The following is a 5000-nucleotide window of genomic DNA, read 5'->3' as shown; positions in this document are numbered from 1 at the left end:
AAATTGTTCTCGTTGTAGCAAACTGAATTTTTCACTCTTCGGGATATATGGAATACTAGGTTTCATATGAGAGCAACATGTGCGTGCATTTTATAGTGTGTATTTTTTATAATAGTAAACATAAGAAATTCTATGCTCGTAATTGTTCCCCTTGATTTTTTATATTTGTAGGTGTAGTAATAGGCAGAGGGCGCATAAAGTATTCCGACATAAATTCTATCAACAATACTGCAATTCATTTTGACGCAGATTTCTGCGAGTTACCACCCTTCAGCGTTTATTGCTTTTTCCGCCCCTCAAATACCAAATGTTCGATTTAAAGTGACGTTATCCTTGGCTTGCATCATGTTTTCCGCAAGAATAACTTTTATAACTGTCTCTCGTAAATCAAATACTTACGGGACCAGAAGCCTTTCCAAAAGTTTCTGCTACTAGCAGGTTTTCTTCTTCTTCTTCTTCTTCTTCTTCTTCTTCTTCTTCTTCTTCTTCTTCTTCTTCTTCTTCTTCTTCTTCTTCTTCAATCTCTATTTTGTTTTTAATTGGCACAGAATTCTCGAAAAAAGGTTATATTGCATTATCATGCAACACTGTCCTTAGGATTTTTATATTGTGCACATTTTTGTCATGCTGGGCCTTCATGGAACTGTTGAATGAGTAGGTTGTTATTCAGAGAGGTTTGCGTAACATTTTTTATGACGAACTTCAAATGACTTCAGTTGTAAAGAAACCCACAGTCTGCAGACGTTTCGTTACGTAAAACACTAAGAAATAATTGCGTATTTGGTCATTATGTAATTTTAATTATCAACGATTAAGGCACTCCCTCGCTCAAATAAGTGGAATTGTTCAACTAAAATTACTCGAGAAATGATCAATTTACGAACTCAACATATATAAAGTAGGGAATGAGGAAACGCATTAAGTCTCATTTTGTAATTATGTTATTATACTGCCATGGAGTATTGAAGTGAATCGAGTTTTTTCAAGGGGGACACGTAATGTAGCCATAACAAAAATTGTTTTCGTGTGTACGTATCATTATTACGTTTTATAAGAGAGAAGGTTAGTGTTTTTTCCAGCAAGGCCATAAGAATAAAGTAAATATTCAAGTCGAATCTTTTGTTATCATGTTGTCAATAACAAGTGCTGAAGTGTAGGTCATCGGAAATGAGAGTCCTCAGACGTAGAATATTATGTACTGGCATTTGTTTCCTATGTATTCAAAAGACCGAGGGTTACATAACAAACAATATAAACACCATTCTCTGATATACTTTTGTTTGTGTGTGTGTGAAAGAGAGAGAGAGAGAGAGAGAGAGAGAATAAAAGAATAGAAAACCCAGAGGAACATTTTCAGCCTCGTAACACTTTTGCGAAATCCGAGGATCCCGTCTTAATGGTGCTTAGCATCTATTAGGAAAGTGGGGCCTCTGTTGTTTTCGCAGATGAAATCACGCAGTGGTATCAGAGAGATAAGATCTCGCCGGAAATATATGCAAGACCTTCAGTTGCAGGAGGATATACAGAATGGAGTGTATTCCCTAATATTCGGTTACTTTAAGAAAGGGGGAATATAAGAAGCCTTTTTGCTCAGCTCTTTTGGTTTGTACACGTACCTTTATTTTTTATTTTAATTACGTGTGTTTGCAAGAGTACCCAGCCTCATTCAGTGTCTAAACGTTGACTGTAACTCAAAGCCTTTTAGCACCGTCTAGTGGCTTGAGTTAATTAGTACACCAACTGCTGAAAACACTATTTTTGCGTTGCTGTTTACAATTTTTTTTCATAGTTTTTAAATGTAGTTTTAGAAAAATTGTCCTAGAATCACTATGTTTTTCATCTCGCTTTTTTAGTTAATCATCACGGTTGTTCATTGAGATGATATTGTCATATTTTTTACAAGAAACTGACGTTTAGCTGTTAGACCATTCTCTGCCACGTTGGAAAATCCAGCATTTTGCTGCAATCAATTTCCTAGTTCTAGTCGTTCAGATAAACTTCCAGTTTTATAGTATAAAAGTCTGAGAGGTCACAGAATGATTTCGTACAAAGACATGATTACGGGAAACTTAATTTTCATTGAACCTAAATACGTAGATTAAGTATTAACGAGTAACATGGGGAGTAAGTCAGTGCTTCTATTTCAGATTGTTTATGATTACATTGCAAGCTGAAGCACAGTTGGTATTCGTTAAATGCAGTAATATTTAAACTGAATGAATACGTTGGTCACTTGAATTTACGGTAATTGTTACGTGCGGCATTCAAGAAGGCTTGCGATCTATTACTCTGAAGAAAAAAAGCAAAATTATGCAAAATTTACCGAACTACAAAATATAAGTGCCTAATACACAATGACTTTTCAATTAGTAAACACAGTAATGCCTGTTGCCTTCATCAGACTTCAGTTTTGTAAATGCCAAATACTTGCCATTATGTGAGCTAATTGTCTACCTTCCTATATTGACTAATGAAATTATGCACATAAAATTGATGATAAATACATAGTATTTTATTTTACAGATATTTTTACACACTATCAGGCATCTTTTAGTTGATGTTGACTCTAATTATGGCGATTATAATTTCAACGTAAGTGGACTTAGAGTGTGACATTGCGATATTAGACCCTAAAACTTTTGTAATTTGTGGTTTAGTGCTACCGCTAAAAGTGATCGTGATAACTGTCATAACCAGTATTAATAATGAGTTACGGGTGTCACCACTGCTGATTGGAAATTATGTTATAAGAAATAATGGAAGCTTACGTGTCACTAATGACAGTGGTGACATATTTAAGAAAAGGGAGGGAAAGAAGACTAAATACTTAATATAATAAAGTGCGTTCTGAGACCTGTGTTTCACGGTGGTGATTATTTTCTAGGTCAAACTCAAGGCCTGTCCTGCGGGAAGTGGGTCTCAGTTCTGTTTTGTAAACCAGTTATCTTTACAAACATTCATAGGGACATGGATTTACAAATAAACGAATTTCAGTCGAAAGGTATGGTGGTAGAATTGAAGAAAGTAGGAACAAAATGTTTGAAAAGGGTGACGCTGAGGTATTTCAACGTCACCTCTACCAGTTTTATTATTACCTTGTTCTTGCATGGCTAGTTTAAAAATAAATGTTGATTGGGGGATATCTGAACTGTGGCATTTCTGTTTAGGTTATCTTCTCCGATTTTTCTCCTTCCATTATAACTGTGCAGTTCCGGATTGTTGCATTGCATTTTATGGTAAACGGGCTTAATCAGGTCATTCTAGTTCCAGATTTTTCCATCACTTTGATTTAGCTTGTAAAGAGTACTGAAGTCAGTTCATTTCCTTGGATGTTGCTGTTGATTCTGTTGGTTTTGATTTAAGATTTTTTGTTTCGTAAACCTTTAAATCTTCTTTACGAACTAAATCTTTCTAGCGGAATAAAGCGAGTCCGTCAACTCACTTTAATAACATGAAATGTAAAATACTTTTGCAAAAGTTTGAAGCTTCGCCGAAAATGTCTTGTGAACGAAATTTCATGACCAAAATATTTATCTTCATGTTCCATGAGCTTTATTTCAGTCGGAAACTTCAGGTATCGCCTTGAGCTCTGGATTCCGTGAAACTTGTGTTGCAGTTTGTCAGCATCCATGTTCTGTTATGATGTCACCAGGCCTCGCCTGAAGTCTTCATTCCAGTTGCTTTAAAAGTCAGAGTATTTATTGATATTAGGGCAAAATGTCGAATTATCACTACCTCCTAATGATATACCCTCTCGATTTTGAAGATTGTGAGCGGTGGCAACTACAACCCTTAATCATTCTAGACGTCAGTTTTGAGTACCGCATTCAGCTTGATAATTAATTTTATTTTAGATTGATTGTCGGTTTTGTATGTTATCATCATTTCTGCCTCAGGCATGCCAAAGTTTAGTATACCTTAGTTTAACCAGACCACTGAGCTGATTAACAGCTCTCCTAGAGAGGGCTGGCCCGAAGGATTAGATTTATTTTACGTGGCTAAGAACCAACTGGTTACCTAGCAACGGGACCTACAGCTTATTGTGGAATCCGAACCACAACATTATGACGAGAAATGAATTTCTATCACCAGAAATAAATTCCTCTAATTCTTCATTGGCCGGTCGGAGAGTCGAACGCTGGGCCAACAGCGTGCAAACCGAGAGCTCTACCCACCCCTCCAATGAAGAACTATATCGTATATATGGCAAGTAGTTTCGAGTTAGTGATTTGTAATGGTTATCTTATTTTACTGGTTTCTTTTGGCGATGAATAACGTATGTCAGTGCAACGCGAGTTTATTGAGTAACTATATACGAATATTCATAAGTTTATATTCTGTTGAAATTGAAAATTAATATATACGAATATTCGACATGAATGTGTAACACTATAAACAACTGTGATATTAACACAGATAATAATGTGCATGTTAGTACAGTAAATATCACATGTTAATATAGGTGAAATCCTTCAGAACGAAGAGGAAGAAAATTGAAAGCCTCCGGATCCACTACTTCACGACCGGTGCCCGTTTCCCTAGCTGCGCATCAAGTTTAAAGGACCCTCAGGTTAACTGAACGTCTGCTAACTTCTCATTACTTAAGACATCTTGGGAAAGACATGATTATAAGTTCAAAGAATTTTCCCCTCCCGCCATAGCACTGGTAACTTTTCATTACGTAAAAAACCTCTCCAAATGTCTTAATCTTGGGTAAAACGACGGAAAAAGAGGAAAAGTTTTTTTTACCCATCTTTTCTATTTCTCGTCTTCTCATTTGACCCCAGTTGCGAGCCTCTTTCATGTCATGTCAAATGACACTTTTGATTCCTTCAGCTGCCTTAACTTCTGCTATAAATTTCAACTTTCTGCTCGAGTGAGTACCCTTTAGGTAGGCCCCGCAGGAGTTGTATTCACTGGAACGCTCCGAGTCTCGTGTGTTTCAGATTTTTCTAGATTTTCTGGTAATGGGTATTCTTCCTTGCGTAATTTACAGATCT

The 5000-nt window shown here is 36.3% G+C and overlaps 1 protein-coding gene across 3 annotated transcripts in view; it reads left to right on the top strand.

Annotated features, from left to right (window-relative positions):
• Positions 1 to 5000, top strand: part of LOC136849080 (uncharacterized) — a 1041516-nt gene that overhangs the window by 690671 nt on the left and 345845 nt on the right. The gene's annotated exons all lie outside the window — the stretch shown is intronic.

Source organism: Macrobrachium rosenbergii, chromosome 20 (assembly GCF_040412425.1).
Source record: "Macrobrachium rosenbergii isolate ZJJX-2024 chromosome 20, ASM4041242v1, whole genome shotgun sequence".
Classification (NCBI taxonomy): Eukaryota; Metazoa; Arthropoda; class Malacostraca; order Decapoda; family Palaemonidae; genus Macrobrachium; species Macrobrachium rosenbergii.
This window is presented reverse-complemented; position numbering and strand designations above follow the sequence as displayed.